This window comes from Augochlora pura, chromosome 10, assembly GCF_028453695.1.
Source record: "Augochlora pura isolate Apur16 chromosome 10, APUR_v2.2.1, whole genome shotgun sequence".
NCBI classification, from domain to species: Eukaryota; Metazoa; Arthropoda; class Insecta; order Hymenoptera; family Halictidae; genus Augochlora; species Augochlora pura.
This window is the reverse complement of record NC_135781.1, coordinates 30,974,136-30,992,761: the sequence shown is the minus strand read 5'-3', so window position 1 is coordinate 30,992,761 and position 18,626 is coordinate 30,974,136. Positions and strand designations below refer to the sequence as shown.

At 44.1% G+C, this 18,626-nt stretch overlaps 1 protein-coding gene across 7 annotated transcripts in view; it reads left to right on the top strand.

The window, feature by feature from the left end:
• Hr3 (nuclear hormone receptor 3 ROR-beta) overlaps nucleotides 1-18,626 on the top strand; it is a 177,630-nt gene that overhangs the window by 48,435 nt on the left and 110,569 nt on the right. The window contains exon 1 of one of the 7 annotated variants that reach the window (XM_078193695.1): nucleotides 4,728-6,087. The exons of the other annotated variants lie outside the window; for them this stretch is intronic. The gene's annotated coding sequence lies outside the window, so the exon portion shown is untranslated. Of the gene's footprint in view, nucleotides 1-4,727; nucleotides 6,088-18,626 lie in introns of those variants that run through there. 7 annotated transcript variants of the gene reach the window in all.

Sequence of the window (18,626 nt, the reverse complement as noted above, 5' to 3'; positions counted from 1 at the left end):
GGGAAAAGCCGTCGTTGATTAACACCGGTCGCGTGCACACGCTTTTCGGAAACTCTTCGACGGGCGCCGGGTCCCGAAAATAGAACATTTTTAATAATATTCGTAACCTAATTCGTCGCATCGATTACGAGTCGGGTTACGGGCTTCTTGAACGTTTCTCATGTTATAGATATTTCTAGCTAAGATTTTTATACTATATTGTTATAAATGCGATAATTATGTCGTAGTTAGTTAGTTTAAGGTTGTAGGTTAGGTTAATTTTTGCGAGATTTATTGCTGTTGTTCCAAATAGACAGAAAACTATTAAAATAAAAAATACACTACCTCTCGTCTTTTGTTTCTTAAAATTACCGCAACCAATTTTCAAGAAACATTTCTAAGCTCCAACGAACAACGTGCCATCAAAAAACGCATCAGCTGTCCCATTTAACGCTCGGAACACATTACAAAGTCAGCGACGCCGGAGTCTGGATATTTTCGTGAGCAGTATAATTCGCGAGTATAAGGGCGAGAGGTGCGTTTACGACGACGGCAACACCCCCTTCGCAAATGATGCAGAAAAGATCTATTAACACGGGGGGGGGGGTGGGGGGGGCGGGGACGTTCGCGTTCACGACCGGAAGCCCCACGGTCTTTCCACTTTCCGGCGTCATTTTTCAGCTCTTCCTTCCGCATTAAAGATCCCGGCAGCATCATCGTCATAAAAAACTAGGAGGGGAGGGAGTAGGGATGGAATGGGGGATGGTCGGTAGGGGAGAAAAAATACTTCGCGAGCGTTTACATTCGTCCGATGTTAACTTCACGGTAAATTATAATTCTGGAGAAGTATGGCCGAGGTATGTCCTCATTGCATGCCACGCCAAGCAATTTTATTCAATCCCCCTTTTGCTCCTTCCGTTTCCCTACGTCGTCGTCGTCGTCGTCGTCGACGACGACGTCGTCCGCCTTTTTCTAAAGAGGCGAACTTGTATAATATTCAGACCGAACTTTCCTATTTATCGTATATATGTATATATATGTATATATATAGGTACACGGTTTTATTCGGGTTCTCTTCCTCCTTTTTCTTTATCGCGGACTCCCGGCAAGTTACTCCTTCCGTTGTCGCGGTAATTCGCGATATCGGAGAAAAATATAAATTTATCGTCTATCGCGAATAATTCCCGTCTGCTCGTCCCACTCTATTTTACCGGCGGAAATAAATATCGAGCGCGTCTCTCGCGGACGCTCGACTTAATATATTTCATGCTTCATTTGATGGCGTACAGCTCGGAGGAAAAAGGAGCACCGTCTGTGACTGCGAGGCGCGACTGTCTGCGACGTAGGAAATCAGCGAGCCGGTCGCGGGAAGCTTCGATTTCGATGAGAACGTTGTTTATTCTTCTCTGTGATAAATATCGTTCCGACGAAAATTGTCAATTGCAGGAATACGAGATGCAACTTTGAAATTCAATCGATAACTTTTTAGTTAATTCTTTGCGCTCGAAGCTATTTTAATACGTAGAGCTATAGTAAGGAGTTAGGCTCGTGGCGAATATCTCGTGGATGATTTATAATAAATCTGGCAGCTTATTATTGTTCGTTAAATCGAAAATTTGAATATAGAAAATAAATAATATTGAAAATAAAAATTGTCTAGTGACATCGAAGGAATTATTAAGGTCATAGTAATCGATACATTTCTGAAAGAAATCGCAGCGCAAATGGGTCAAACTTTGATCAAAAATAGTTTTGAAAATTGTTTATACTTTTAACAGTCTTCTAAAGGTTTTAGTGACGTCAGAATTATTTTCGAAATGATGTAACAATTTTTATCTCGACAGTAACATCACTTAAGTGCAAAGAGTTAAGCTTGTGTGTCATTGCTATGTAATCTATAGTTAACAAATTAATTTCCCTGACAAAAATAGAAGATTTTTGACACGAACAAATTATCGATGAACACATTTCGCAATCGCGCGCGACACAAAGCAGAAATCGCGCAATTGCATCGTCGCGCGCGCGCGCTCGGCGCTGACGTAAGTCGTCGCGTTAATTTTCCGGGAAGTTCCAGCGGCACCGATATGAATCTAATAACGTTAGGCCGAAGAGGGTTGAGTGACCTACCAGAACGTGACCCTGTTTGTACGAAAAGCCATCCCTTTCTTTCCGCGAACCGCGTCACGTCCTCCCGCGAGGAGCCTCTTCACGATTCCATGCATTTCTTCCTTATTCCCAAGGATCCCCCTTTTCACGTTCCTACTCCGTCGCTCCGCAAGTTTTTTCGTAAAAATTTCGCGGATCCCCTCTCTCACTCCTCTCTCTCTCTCTCTCTCACTTTAGCCACTCGAGCAATTTTACATCCACGTAACATCAGCGTTAGCCCGATCGCTTTCGAGACTCCTCTTAAAACGGCACCGCTCGCTCACAATGAATCGTTGATTTAGCAGACAGCGAGTTTGTCGAGTCGGGAGCAACCGAGATCGTTTTATTTTCGCCACCGGAGGGAGTGGCGTCCTTTCAGCGACGTTTAACGCTGACGTTACGAAACCCGGAATATTTCCCAGTGCCGGCGAAATGATTCCGAAAATGCGAGCTTCTTCGGAGACCCAGCGCAGTGAACGCAGCGTTCAACGTGGACATCGGGGCAGGTTGGAGGGTCGCGGGGTAGAACGCGCGGCCCGTCTCAATATAGGTCGATTTAGAATAATTCTCGTCTCCCTTTGTATCTCGCGTCACGTCCTTAACTTATTCGAAAGTTCGTGCTTCCGTTTTCCTACCCTGTCTCTCTACGTCCGGCGACGTGCGCGCACCCCCTTTGCGACGCCCGTGCGCTCGGCGTCCGATGCGCTCGAACGCCGCACGTCGCCCCACTTGTTTCCCTTTAAACGTCCCCGAAGCCTCCACCACCCCGCGTCCCTCCCGCGGCCAAGGAATGTTTTCATCTCGCCCCGCGGAACTGTTAATCAACGCCGACGTGAAAAATGTTCGTACAAGGCTGAAAACCTCGCCGCTTTGTTCGATTATACACGTAGAATCATTGCCAGAGAACTGGACTCTCTAAGAGGTTATACTCTTTTTGGTGGTCTTCTGGGGAACTCCATCGAAACTTGCAGTGCCTAGGTGAAAGGTAGTTGATGCAATGGGCAGCGGGTTCTTTGGGGGAAAACTTTCGCGTTTAGGGATTTTTATTTTGGAAAAGGAAAGTTTTGGCTGTTAAGTTATCAAGCTTTCATTATTTTTAGCGAGCAGTTCAGAGAATCATTTTCAATCATCGGACGGTAATGTGTTAAGTAGATTTTTACTGGTATTCCAAATTAATTTTCCTTATGGTGTTTAGTACTTTTCAGTTTTGGTTTTGTTAATTAAATTACTTTTGCCCTCGTTTAACCTTTTGCACTCGAAGCCATTTTAACTGCAAATCTGAAATAATCTTTCTGGCTCATAATATTTCCATTCCATGTAACACAGTGCACTATTATGCATACAATTAATTGTAACAGATTTAAGTAAATTTAAGTGACTTTTACCAACAATTCTACTACTGGACAATTTTTTAAAAGCTTTGTTAGTACAAAAATGATGTCAGGGAGCGGTAGAACAGTTTCACTGGTGCTTCAGAGTCATCACTCGAGTACAAAGAGTTAATTTAAACATATTCCTATTAAATAAATAATTTAATCAACACACCCAAATTATACATCCTTTTTAAGCTGCTATTTATATAAGTCGAGTATAATCGTGTTACAAACACTGGAAGCTTTCGCCTTACGACGAGTATACTCATCGAAAGCAGTTACCTTTTCAAGAACCCAATTCGACCACATAAACTCATACATCGTTTATGTCCAAATCAAAATGGACGCAGTCGAAACTCGCGCAGTTCCCGAGATCTGCTTCGTAAAATGCTAATCGATACTTCATGCTCGCAAATAAAGGTCGCGAGCGATCTAAAAGGTTTGAAAGCAAATGGACATCGCCGAAAGTGACGCGTCTTTCGCTGAGCCGTGGAGCGGCGCGCTTTAAAGATTCATCGGTTCCTCTTCGCTTCGGGAAGTAATTACCTAAAAAACAGGAGACGTTTCTGGTTGCCTTCGACATTCGGGGGAGCTAACAAAACCGTCGCACCGGCGACGTAGCCACCTGCCATTGGCTCGCCGGTTCAGGAATAGAGGAAACTTGGACGGCCACATGGCCGGGAAAGGAGGGCAGGGGGATGACCGGCACACAGCAACCCTTTCCGCGTTCACAACAATCATTTCGGCCGCAAGTGTTGCCAGTGTCCGCGATCCTCCGCGAATCAACCAACCCTCCGTCCCTTCTTTTTTCCGCCGTCATTTCAGCCCTGCGCCGCGGGGTGGTCGTTTCTTAAGGACAGATAGCCGGGCACAAACACACATAGGCATCGTGGCTCTCCTCTCCCTCCCTTCTCTCTCTCTCTCTCTCTTTCTCGATCTATCTATCTCACTCTCTCTCTTTCACCATCTATCTACGTCTCTCTCTCCATCGCGCTCCCCGTCCCTTTCGATTCTCTCTCCTCCCTCCACGGTGTCACCCTATCGCGTCCCACCACCCCACTCCGTACCCTCTCGCAGCGAGCCCTCCTCGCTGCTCTGCGCTGTGCACGGAGTTCTCGTTCTCTCTCTCTCTCTCGCTCTCTCCCGCCGCGGGCGGTCCGTCTCTGTCCCGCTCCCTTTGCACGGATCGGAGGGAGAGAAACGCCGCGGAGGACCGAGCGAGAGGGCGATAGGCGAAGTTGCACGGTGGGGCTGGCTCTCTCCGGTCTTGCGCGGCGCGCACCAGTCAACCCGGAGCCACGGTAGCGCAAGTACTGTGTGTTCGTCACGTTAAGGGACAGTCGCATCGGGACGGCACGGCTCTCTTTACCGGTCTTTGATTAACTTAACACGCCCGCTAGTAAAGTGTGCGCACACACCCGCGTTGCGGCCGATGTGACGCGACCCCTCGAGGAGAACACCAACCACCCCTTTTGTCCCAACTATACGGAGCACCGGTGGCAAGGCAGCAGACACAAGCACGGAGAGAGAGAGTGGAGGCAAGTCTTGTGGCACCGGCGCGGCGGATCGTGCTCGACGGAGTACCCGGTGATCTAAACACTGTACCGTGGGTACCGCGGAGGAGGAGCCGTAACGTTACCCGTGCCTGGGGGGGGGTTGTTTGGTAAGGGTTTCGCCGGGTGTCCGAGAAGAATTTCACCGCGAGTGGCAAAGTGATAAAACAGGTCGGCGATATCTGATCGGTGGTGTTTCCGGCCGTGTCGAACCGATGGCACGCGTGACAACGTCGTCGTCGCCGTCGTCGTCGTCATCGTCATCCCCGTGGTCGGCCCGGTTCGATCGGTCACCGAGCGATCCTCGCGCGTGGAGAGTCGCGGGGATGGGGTCGTGACTGTCCGCGAGTGTCAGTCGACGCCCCGGTCGCAAACACGACCGCCGACAGCCGGTCACGAGACGGAAGATCGTCGACGGGACCTGATCGGTGCGCACCGCTCTCTCTCTCTCTCTCTCTCTCTCTCTCTCGCTCTCTCTATCAGCCCTGTTATCGGGCACACTGTTTGTGTGTTTTCTGTGTGTGTGTGTGTGGGACTCGCGCTCTGTGCGGCGACACGAGAGACGAGAGACGGGGACGGGACGGGACCAGACGAGACGAGACGGGACGAGAAGAGAGGGGCAGGGAGGAAAAAAAGTATCGACGTTTCTCCCCGCGCCTCCGACGAGTCTGCTCAACCCCTCGCGTGCGGCGAGAGAACGGTCCGCTGCGAGGAGCGGAGCGTGCACAGGAGAGGAGTAACGAGCGTGTGTGCAGGAACGAGAGGAGCAGCGTGTGTACGCCACGGTCCGGTACCCGGCCGCTGCTGGTTCACCGAGTGAAAGTGAATGATGCGCCGGGGACCACCGGCCACCACCGCACCACGCAGTGGCTATTGTGACAGGGTGGTAGTTTTTCTGTGATAACGCCGCGGACCGCAGGAACCGGCACCGTCATCCCCCAGCAGGACACCGAAACACCGATCAGCCGACTGCGATCTACCCGGCGTGTGTGTGTGTGCGCGCGCGCTATCGTCCGGCAACGTTCGAAGGCAACCTGGTGGGTTTCCGATATATCTCTTCTCCTATCCTCCTTTTGAAACGTTTCGCTCGGTCCTCCGACGACGACGGGAACCGTCTCCGCCCCCGAGCCGACGCTATGTAGGCCTCGCTCGGCAGAAGGTTCGTTGCTTCGTTTGGAACTTTTTCGTGGTATCTAGGACAGGGTGATCGAGCTCGGACGATTCGCGCTCTGTATTTTTAGCATCGATTATACCCGCGAGCTAGCGATTCAGGATCGCCGTGCGGCGATGCAGCGTTATCGTTGGGTTCGTTAGGTTCCTCGGCGAGGAAACGAGAGAAAGATCGGTTTAGATGGAAAGAGGGCTGGTCGATGCAGGGAAACCGCTGCCTAAGACATTCAAGATTGCGGCTTCTCCTTTTTCCAAGACCCTCTCTACGAGAAGCAGACTCTTCTCTCTCCCCGTGTCCTCTTTTCGGGTCTCTCCGGGCCTTTTTTATTTTCCCCGTTCTTGTTTACTCTCTCCTCGCGCCTCTTCTGGTCAGCCATCCTCCTTCCTCTTTCTTTTTTTTTTCGGAGCCACCGACGGGCTTTTCATGCGGCTGAATGTGCTCCCCTGTTTTCTCCTCACGCGTTTTCGCTCTCGCTCTCGCTATACCGCCGCCGCCGCCTTCTCTCGGATCCGCGCGCCGCGCCTCTTTCGCTCTTACTCGCGCCGCGCACCGCCGCTGTCTTTCGCCCACACTCTACCATTTACCTCCCGGTTATGGATATTATTAAGTAATACCTACGTTGCGCGCGAGCGCGGCGATACGCGGCGGCCTATCCTCGCATGTGCGCGCGCGCACAAGCGTACACTCGGCGGTGCACGCCGGCGAAAGCGCGGGTTCTCATCTGCATTTTTTTTCTTCTCCTCCTGGAAACGCGAGACGAATCTCGGCGCGGACTCGGAGAGGATACGCGTCGGCCGCGAGAGTCTTTATGCAGAATCAACATTTCCTTTTTTTTTTTATTCCCTCCCCGGTGCAACTCGCGGGATCGTTACGCAAAACTTCGGCTCCCCCTCTTGATGGTCCCGGTCGCTTCGAAATAACGCTAGTTACGCTCGCGGCTGGTTCTACTTTTCTTCTTTTTTTTCTTGGAAATCCGCTCGTTAGCCGGCGGCCGATCTTCGCGCGGAATACGAATTCGATAAGTCGATTGCGAGGAGTTGGTGGTAAATAAATAAAGTAGGTCTTTGGATAGGGATAGTTGCAATCTGTGGATGATACAGTGGTGTGGTATTCTTTCTAATATCCTTTTATTAATATCCTTAAAATTCTTCTAATATCCTCACAGATTAACATTGCATTTATCTCTCATTTTTGTCATAAGTGCATAGAGTCTACCCCTCAGTCTTTCGTTTAGGTTAAATTCTAAATTAGATAAACACCATTCCTTGAACGTGGACAATTTCAACAAGTGAGCAATGCTACAGTTTTAATTTTAAACTATTTCAATATCCTCACAGCTTAATGTTTCTCATTTTTATCGAAAGTACATCAAATCTGCTCCCGAGTCTTTTCTTTAAGTTAAATTATAAATTAGATAAATGTCATTTCTTGAACGTTGATAATTTCAATAAGTGAACAATACTGAGACGGTCTGAATTATAAACTTTTCCAATATCTTCGCAGTTTAATATTGCATCCACTTTTGCCGTGAATTTATCAAACACGCAGTCTACTCGTAAGTTTCTTTTGTTATAAAATGATTGCTATCAGATTCTTCGAACTTCGATAGCAGATTCTATTGCTAAATGTGGAAAGTATAAGCAGATTATTATGCAAAAGTTTAAAGCTCTTCGCAATGCACATTTCATAATGAATCAAATGTTGCACGTCCTAAACAACGAATTTAATGTTACAGTTTAGATATGGGTGACACTAATCTATAACCAATTTTGGAAATTCATTTTTACTATAATATATTTGAACTAATTGAATTTGATCAGAATATTTCCAGTGCGAAAGAGTTCTAGCGCCACCCCATATGACAAACATTAACTTTCGAGCTCCACTTTAATTAATTAAAATTACTTAACTATCTGATGACTTTAAAGGTCGAATGTGTTAAATAATAGCAATTTTAGAAATGTTCTAATAACTCGACGGAAGGAATTGAGAAGAGCGCGTGCGAGTAGGCACAGTCTATGGGGGTGGTTTCACCAGCTCCTCGAGAATGGTTTCGGTTTCACGTCCTCCGACCCCGCTCCTGCGCGACAGCTGTTTTCTTTATTCTATTTTCGAAAGGAGTGAAGTGGTACAGTGAAAACAAGGAAACGCATCGACCAAATATAAATCGTTAAGTGCTTCATCGAGCGATTGATAGTAAGGCTGTTAGGGGCGTAGCGACGTACGCACGTGGAATTTACATTTTTAGTATGGCAAAGTACAGGTCGTTAACCCTATACGAGACGAATTATTTTCATAAACATCTGCTGACAACTTGCGAGGCATTTCCAATCATCATCATTATTGTTATTAGTTAACTCAGAGACCTTATATAATTAAATGTTATATCTCAGAGACCTTCTAGAATTAATTGTTATATCCCAGAGACCTTACATAATTAAATATTATATTATTACGTAACACGTCATCTCCTGAAACACTAAAATTATTTGGCAAAATATTGTTACATTAACCCATAACCTGAACGCTATAAATGACCCATAAAGGGTTAAAGAAATCACTAAAGCGAACGATAACAAACCAAAGTTCTCGGTGGAGCAAATTTTGATTTTATAGTTTAGAGTTTGACCCCATGGTCCTGACCAATACCGTCCGAAAACATCAATAACATTGGAGCCGGTCCAAATCTTTGCACCCACTGCACACAGATCTCGCTAACCGTGGTTCCTTTGTTTTCACGCGACATTTTGGGTGGCATCCAAAAATTAGGTCACACTGAAATACGACGATCTCTCTGCCCCCCCCCCCCCCCCCTCCCCCGCGAACGCGAGAGAAAAGAAAAAAAAATGCAAAATAACTGTCCGCGTATTTACTTAGCCGCCGTGTGTCGCAACAATGCGCGAGCGCAGCGACGCGGAAACATTTTCCGTCGATTCTGATTACGTTTACTTTCACGTAATTTCGATATAGGGTCGCGAGAGTTCAATCCCTAGCACGAAAATTATTCTTTCGCAACGGAGGCATTGTGTTTCCGTCCGGTGAACAACGCAAATGTTTATCTCAGTTGATGGTATAAAAATGAAATTCTTTTTTCTAATGCTTGGACAATTTAGGAGGCAATAAATTTTAAGAAAGAATCGATCAAATTGCGCCACTTTTCGAAATAATGTTTATAAAATTTTAAAAATTCTCAAGAGCTGTTAAGTGTTCTATGAGTCACAAAATTGTATAAAATAATATATAAATTGCACCAAGTTATAAAATGGATATATTGTAAATCTGGAAAAATATTTTGGATTTCTGGTTAAAATGGCTTCGAGTGCAAAGGGTTAAAATCGCTCGCTCGTAGCAAGAACACCTTTAACACGTATAGATAACACTAATTTTTGATCAATTTTGAAAATTAATTTTTATCGTAATATGTTTGAATAAATTATCACCCCCTGGGATAAATATTAATTTTTTAGTTTCCCTTTAATTATTACAATTAAATTGCTCTAACTGCCAGTGGAATTTTAGTGGTCGATTTTCGGCACTGAACGCCTTTAATCTGATCTACGATCTATTAAATCCTAGCTGGCGATCTTCGCTCGCGATCCGAAAACTTTCCGCCGCGGCAAGGAACATGTAAGCGCCGAATCCGCGGGCTTAACGAGAGTTCTCCACCAAAGTGTATTCTTATTCGCGTGCGATTGTTTCGAATTGCCGGCAATTATCTCTTAATACGGAGAGCGTTTAAGCGCCACGGGTTTTGAGGCAAGTGTTCCGGGAAACGCTTCGATCGAAAGCTAATGGCGGACGCTTCGGGGGGGAACACGCTGGCCGGGAGTGGAATTTGTTTAGGTTAGGGGCGGGCAAATGTTCTGAACGGACTGTGGATTTTATATGTGAATATACTTAATTATAGTACCTTAAATAGAAAAATGGAAATGTGAAAAAGTAGGTCAGAAAGAAAATTGTAAATATGCGAGGAAAATTTGAAAATTTTATTATATTGTGACAATTAAAAATTTAGGAAAATTAGTAAGACTTCGACAATTTTTATTTTAAATAAAAATAAAGGCACTGAATAAAAAAATAAAGGGACTATGATTGGAATAACTTTTACGGCAATTAATATACAACTGCATTTTTAGTTTCTTTTCACATTTTTGCTGTTCCATATTATAAATTCATAAACTCCATTCTTAATAAACTCTAAGCTAGAATCACTCAGTTCCTTAACCCTTTACCGGCCTATAAATCTTCTTTATACTTCGACCGATAGCTTGTCACAGCAAGCAATAATATACTGCCTATTACTCTACTATTACTATATAATTTTTATAATATCAACTACCTGTCACAATGCACAAAACAGGCAGAATAAAATGAATAAAACAAATAAAATAAATATTCTTTAACGCCAATACAACGAAGCTATAAAAATATTTGCGACCGATCGATAAACGTGTTAATCGAGCATTTCGAGCCGCGTCACGGTTTCGCAGGCGGCAACCCATCACTCCGCGGCCCGCGTCAAGACGGCTCGATGAAAATTGGCAGGCTGACACAGAAGGGCGCGCGCGGAGAGAAGTGACCTACAAAGACCATTAAACTTTATCTGATACCGTCGCGCGAGGAAACTGATAGAGTCAATTTTCTCTCCCATCGCGCTCGCTGGAAATGCGCGCCGGCTCGCTCGCCGCGTCTCGCTTTCACGTCCGACTCGCGACGCGTGTAATAAAACTTCATCAATATTTAAACGCGTCACGCGTTATATCGTCGCTTATATTATCTTTGGCTAGACTGTAGCATTTCCGGATACACGGCGACTATGGTAGTTTTCCTATTAGGGTTTAAAGGTCCACCGCCAGTCACGTCTCGTTCATTTCCATGATAATCGAATGTGAAATTCTATTTTCTGCGGGAAAAACAATTGATCGGCCTCGTATTGTTGAATTTCATATATATATTACGATATTCCGTTGACGCATTCCACGGTATTTCGATGCTGCAGGTGTTATATAGTCGTTGAAATTATATTCTAAAACTCGGACGTAACGAATGTTCAACAATGTACTGCTCGATGAATATGAGACCCGTCATTCGACGCTATGCAAATAGCAATAATTGTGTTGGAGGTTAAGGTTCTAAGTAAAGGGCAAATGATTTTTACGCTAAATTCTTAATTCTATTATTTCATCCGGCGAACGTAGATTTTCTTTTCCTTCTGAAAAATTGTTACAATGGAAAAAGAAAATTAATTGAGAAATAATATTATCATAATTATGAAGATCGTGGTAATTATTTCTAAGTCGAATTAGAAATTATCATTATTAAGGGATGTTTTTCTTAAATTTCTCCTATTAAGGATCTCACACTTTTTCTCCATACTTACTATAGTCATAAGACTACAGTAAGTTCTTATTAACATTCAAGCAATGAATTCAGGGTCAATGAAGACCCAATCTCGAAAAATTAATATTTGAACCTCAAATTTCTGAAATCTAACTTTAATTTTCTCATATCTCAACAAAGCCTATAAAAAATAATTTACTAGTAAGAATAGTATAAAAAATACCTTGAAAAAAGTTGTCAAATAAATAACCAAAGATCCAGTTGATTGACAAACGAGGATGTTATCCGCGACAATCGCGAGATCGTCGGAAGCGTTCGCAGGGGTTAAAGCAGTTGTCGGCGACGCTCCTCGAATCCGAGTATTGCGCAGGTCGGGAGAGGGCCGTGGACGAAAATACAAAACCTTCGGCAGCCAAGCAGGCGCGCCGAAGAAGTTTGTCAACGTTTTACCGAACGCGGGAAAACACGGCCGGCATAGAAACGCGTTTATCAAACGAGCAACAACAGCAACGGTAGAAGTAGCAAAGTGATTAGCGAGTCTAGATGATGAAAACTCGTAGATCATTTCACGTCGCTCGTAAGTTTGCCAGTTTGAATGCTATTCCAGTGCTGGGGGCAAGATTTTCACAATGATAGGACACTTGGTTGTTGCGCAAAAGCCTGCTAAACGCACGCACTTTGCTCTTATCCTTAACAACCCATGACCGAAACACTATAGCAAATTCTATTTCTTGATTTACAGAATTGCTTGAAAATTTAAGAATATTTTATTCACGAATACCAGTGTCTCGATTATTAATTATTCCGATTCATTCCACGTAGTAATTAATTCGGTAGTGAAATATAAAATAGTAAAAATCTTTAATAAAATAGTAAAAATGTCAGAGAGTTCTAAAAATGTTCTGCACTCTACTGTACAATAAATTTATTTCGAAGTGACGAGAATTCCTTGCAGAAGTGTCCAAGAATTTCTCACAAAACTGACTAAAAATTTCTCACAAAACTGACCAAGAATTTCCAACAAAATTGAATCAAATCGACCGCGGTTTCGTCGAAATCGCGATCGTAGCATTCGATTTTTCCACAGCAGATTCGCCGATTTTCCAGCGCGTCGTTTGAAAGAAAAAAAAACTGTGCCATCGCCGGCTGATTCGCCTTATCGGTTCGCGTCTGCCATGAGTTTTTTTCCAGCCAGGCACCGGTCGTACGTGAACGGCGTTAGCGTTTGTTCGCGCAGCGTCGAAGCGAGAGTCACCTGCGTCTCTCTTGTCAGGGCAGTGGCAGAGCGCGGCGGCGGCGGCGGCAGCAGCAGCGGCAGCGGCAGCGATGCTGTAATAACGCCGGCACGCTCGTGCCAGAACCAAAGTATACGCTCGGTGTACACGACCTAAATAAGATGCGATGCCCCCCGGGGCGAAAGTAATTCACAGACACACGCGTGCAACCCGGGGAATATACACGTACGTACACGAACGAACGACGACGCCGCGCGCGGCTGGCCTGCGCGCCGGGTCTCTACGGCTCGACTATAGTTTACGAACTGCCGCAGGAACGCGCGTCGACCGCTTTAGCGCAGGTTCTCCGACCCGCGCGTTTTTCGCGCTGGGCTCGACCAGGTACACCGGCCCGCGGGATCCATCCTCCAACCGTAATTGCGGTCCACTATGGCGGAAAGCGTAAAATTAGCTGTCGCCTGGACGCACGATTTTTTGAAAATCGGCTAGGCGAATATTGGGGCGGCGATCTCTCGGTCGCGAGATAGTAACAATAATTAACTAATGATTAACTAGTAGGAACTAGGGATAGGGTTCATTATTATTTTTTGCAATTTTTTTAGTAGGGCGAAGAGAGAAATTTATTTGACAATTTTCTTTGTTTGTTGAAATTTTCAACCCCCGTTTTCAACCCCCGAATGGCGGATTTTTCACGGTGACGTCGAACGCCGAGGTCGAAAAGCGATTGTTAACTAATGATTAGCTAGTAAGAATTGGGGATGGGGTCTATTACATTTGTTTGCAATTTTTGTAGTAGGGTGAAGAGAGAAATATATTTGACAATTTTCATCCCCCGATTGGCGGATATTTCTGATAAAATATAGCTGGGAGTAAACAATTAAAATGTCTTCAACAACAAAAAGTTAACATTATACAAAACAGTGCAATAAAATAGCTAAAAGAATGATCATCAATTTTAAAATATTATAATATTTCACGCAAGGCCTAAAAGTGTCGCATCGAAGAAATTGTTTCAGACTAACGCAATATACGGTATATAATAAAATAACGCAGAGAATAGAGCGACGATCGGGCGAGCGAAACGAGTAGCGCGCTGGCACCAAATTGATTTACTTACGCGTCCACGGAGCCGATATTAATATTGATCGCAGAAAACGAGCGAATTCGTCGAGTGGCTACGAATTAGTATTCGCGAGTGCTCTCGTAACGAGACGATAGATTTAATTGGTCTTACTCGAGACAGGTTCGAACCGCATTTCGCCTATATTTCGCCACGGACTCCGTATAATTAGCATAACGATACAATAATTAGAAAAATCGCGCACGTTGCCCCGCGCCTTTGATTCCTCTAGGCGCGTCGCCTGAACTGTTGGCCGGTTCGAACCGGAGCAATAGAACCGTGGCGAATTCGCACGTTGCTCTACACGGCCGATTTACTAATCACGCGATAATGAACGAAACAGAACACAGTTCGAGACCGCCGCGTTGTCTTAACCCTTTGCAATCGGAGATATTTTATCTGGAAATCCAAAATATTTTTCCGGATTTACAGCGTTTCCATTTTATATAATCTGGTGCATTTTATACACTATGGAATTAAATTTTGTGCGATAGTTGACAGTTTTTAACAATTTTTCGAATATAAGTAAATTTGGTAAAAATTATTTTGAAACGTCGCATGATCACTTTTAACGGCGCCTAGGGTTAACACGTTGACGACGGCGTCGATATTCACGATTTTCTCTGCGAATCAGCCCCTGAAATTTACAAAAATTAAATAATTACGTTAAGTTTATAATATCGAATTTCTATGTTTTTACTGTTGATTATCTGTTTATAATGTTCAGATAAAATACCATAAACCTATTTTGTGAAATGCAAGGAAAATAGGTAAATATACGTTTCGCCTCACGGGTCCGACACGTGTGACCCAGCGGTGGGTCAAAAGCCGGCGCGAACGAACAAGCCTTCTGTCTTCCGAGGGGGTTGTAGAATTTTCGGGGGCCGCTAAATAATGGAACCCGGACGACTGGAAATAAACGGGGAAACGAGGATGGTAATGAAGATCGTGAAAGATTCATGTTACAACCGGGCGACACGGTAGGATGGATTTTAATCTGTTTAATCATCCACCCTTCTGCGTCGGGAGCGGTAACGCGATTTAGCCGTGGGATACCCGAGAATAATCGAATCCGGCGAATTCTATAATTCTCGTTTAGGATTTTATGAAAATTGAATGGGTTCCGGGGTCGGCCGTGTTAGAAGTTCGCCAGCGACGAATGCGAGCACTCGAATTCTCGCGGGGTTGTTGGCCGCCGGCGCGGATAGTTCGCGAAACAAAAATCATTATACCGCCGGGGATGCACCGCCCGGTTCTACTCGGTGTCCGCTAATGGGAAACTTATGGAAATAATTAGGGCGACCCGCGTCTAGAGGATTGGAGTGAATATTGGCCGAGCTGTAACGGACCGAACGCGATACTGAAACGGAAAACTGACTATAGCAGACGGTCACGTGACGTGGCGCAATTATTATTGTTCATTAAAAGGCCTCCGATGTTTCAGAAATTAATAGAAGGTTTGGGGAATTTTTAATTCACGATTGTTTAATTTGTAGAGATTTTCAAAGGATATATTTATTACCCGTAGAAAATATTATAAAAATCGATTAAAATCGGAATAAATGTCTTATTGACGCTTCTATAGATCAATATAAGAAGGCTGCTTTTATTAGCTAATGAATATTAAGAACGAAATTAATAAACTAAAAATATTAATAAAGATCAACTAGATTTTTATTACCAACTGATAAAATAACTAACCAGTTATTTTTAACGTCCGTCAGAGAATATATACTCTGATATTTTATGTTAAATTATAAATCTGATAAAAATGTATATTAAACAATATAACAAAAATCAAATTTAAATGTACGGTATAATCGCAGTAACTGATGCATTATTTAAAGCAACAGCCAACCGGTCGAAATATACATTATATATTTAATTATATGAAAACACATTCGCAGCGACGGCTGCGAAGCGAAATAATCGTTTCGGTGCCGCGAACAGTGGCGAAAAAGGGAATTATAAATAACGTGCGAGCAAATCGTATACGAAAGGGTAAATGGGCCGAGAAGGATGGAAGACGAGTCGATCAGTTATCGGATCGTGTTGTGGCAGCCGTGCCGGCGTGGATTCGAAAGAATTCGCGCAGAACGATGACCAAAAGAGTCGCTGCCAGAAAGATGGAACGTTTCGCCGGGCATCGGTTATGGGAAGAAATAAAACGAAAAAATAAAAGCAAAGAAAACAAAGATAAATATTCAATCGAGCGGAGATATCCGCGAAAAGCCACGAACCCGCGCGTATTCAGCCGCGTAAGGGGTTAACGGTTCATTATCACTACGTTTCATCGATGGAGGCGCACCGCACTCTCCCGTTGGAACTTGGAATGTTCGACGTTGCCGAGGGAATGTACAGGAAATCGATGCGCGATTGTACAGGGTGGCGCGTGGGAAAGGGTGAGAATCTCGCGGGGTTAGGTGAAGAATCGTTTCGTTTGACAAATTAGGCGAAAATGATTAAAGGAATACAGTGAATATATTTGATAAATTATTAGACCTTTTGGGAACCAGGAAACTAATTAATTGTTGCAAATAATCGTATAATCTATAGTATAGTCCTATATCCCTCGATATTTTATTAGAAGCAAAATCATGCGAGAAAAATTTGAGAAAAGCCGTGAATACATTTGACGAATTATTCGAGTCTTTTGGAAATCAGAAAATTAATTAATTGCTGTAGATTGTCGTATAATGTATAGTATAGTCGTACATCCCTCGATATTTTATCAGATGCAAAATAGGACACTGAACAATTTTAATATAATATACGATATATATCTATATATGTATATGTATATATAATATTATTATAATTTATTATTATTATAATAATATTCGATTTATATGAATTCGTAGACATCGAGAAATAGTTGCAAATCGCTAATAATAAATAGCAAATGTCTAGTCATATATTAGAATTACGACGTCCCCTCAGAGGGGACAGCCGAGCGTAAAGGGTTAGACCTGCTTCGCCCCCGTTATGGAACGGCCTGTAGAGGCATCGCGGCGCACAGCTACGAGGAAACACGTTCCGCTAGTGGCGCGCGGTATGGCGTGCGGCGTGCGGCGGCGAACGAGGAGGCCCCGCTATCCGAGGCGGAATAGAGCGCGAGAAAGAGGGGAAAAAGAACGGAGCAGGGGGGAAGAAGGAAAGAAATAGCGAGAGAGGAGCGCATCGAGTCACTGGGCTAGTGGGGCCGACAGAATGTAGCCCGTACTACGGTACCGTCTCCCTCTTTGTCTCCCGTTCTCCCCCGTTCCTTCCGTTCTTCTTTCCGTCCGTCCGTCCGTCCTTCTTCTTCTTCTTCTTCTTCTTCTTCCCTGCCACCCTCTCGCGCGTTCTCTAGCGTGTTCTCTACATCGCGGTACCGTTCACCTCAGCGGGGAAACCCGCGATCCCATCGCGGCAACCGCCGTAGAACGGTGCTTCGTTTAACCCTTTCGGCGCGAGTGCGACGACCGGCACGAGTGCCGGATATATCCGGCAGCCATGCGATGACCATCCCACGATGTATAAATAACAGTAAAACGTTAGTTTCGCAGAAATAGTTTTTAGCAATAAAAATGCTAGCGACGCTTTTTGTTTAACCCTTTCGCTTGTTCGACTCGTCGTTCGTTGAATTGCTGTCAGTGAACGGAAGCTCGCGCCAGAAATATGCACAGTGCGTGTGATTTTTGTGTATATATTTTTCTTAGTTCGGATGCACCATATATGCTCGGAGCGAAAGGGTTAAAGAAACCTTGTTTTGTCAAGCACGGTTTTTACTTAATTCTTAAAAGAATTCTTCGTGCAAAGGAGCGCGAATTTTCTGCGCCTTGTAGAGCTAGAGCGTCATGGCGGACACAGTGCTCGTACCGAAAGGGTTGAACACAGGGTTGCTATCCGGTGTTCCGCGACGCGGTTCTTTCGCCAGCAACCGGCACCTCTTATTTAACACTTTGACCGGCGTGTCGCGGTCGGACGAGTAGGAGTTGGCATCGCGGTGGCGCAAGTCGGATGCTTGAAAGCCTTGTCTCGTGCCTTAACCCTTTGACTGTGGTTTGTTCTCGGCCGCGAAGCGAGATCGACGAGTCTTATTAAGGAGATATTCTTGAGAAACTCGATGTTGATAAGGATTAAACAAGGTTCGTTTAACATGTTTAAGACTAGGTTCATTTAACGTGTTTAAGGTTAGGTTCATTTAACGTGTTTAAATTTTTTGTAGTCAAAGGGTTAAAATGTATACATGCTGAATTGTTGAAAAAATAAGAGAATTAAATTATGAAGACAGTATGAATTAACTTAAATATAAATTGCTTCAAGAATAAATTTTGTTAGTAAAAACAGGCAGTAATAGTAGATAATTCATTAATTAATGTTTTAGAAAGTATTAATATTATTTGTATACGATAAGTCTACTTGTATACAATAAGGCTACTTGTATGCAATAATACTATTTTTATACAATAATAGTACTTGTATACAATTATATTATTTTTATACAATAATACTATTCATATTCAATAATTCTACTTGTATAGAATAATACTATTTTAATTCAATAATACAACTTGTATAAAATAATACTACGACAGTACTACGCCGCCGCGACACTAACCCACTTATAGCGATCAACAAACCTTTCTGATCACCCTAGTAGCCCCATATACACTCCATCAAACAAACACGAGTTCATTAGAATCTACAAGCAGCAATTGGTTCGCA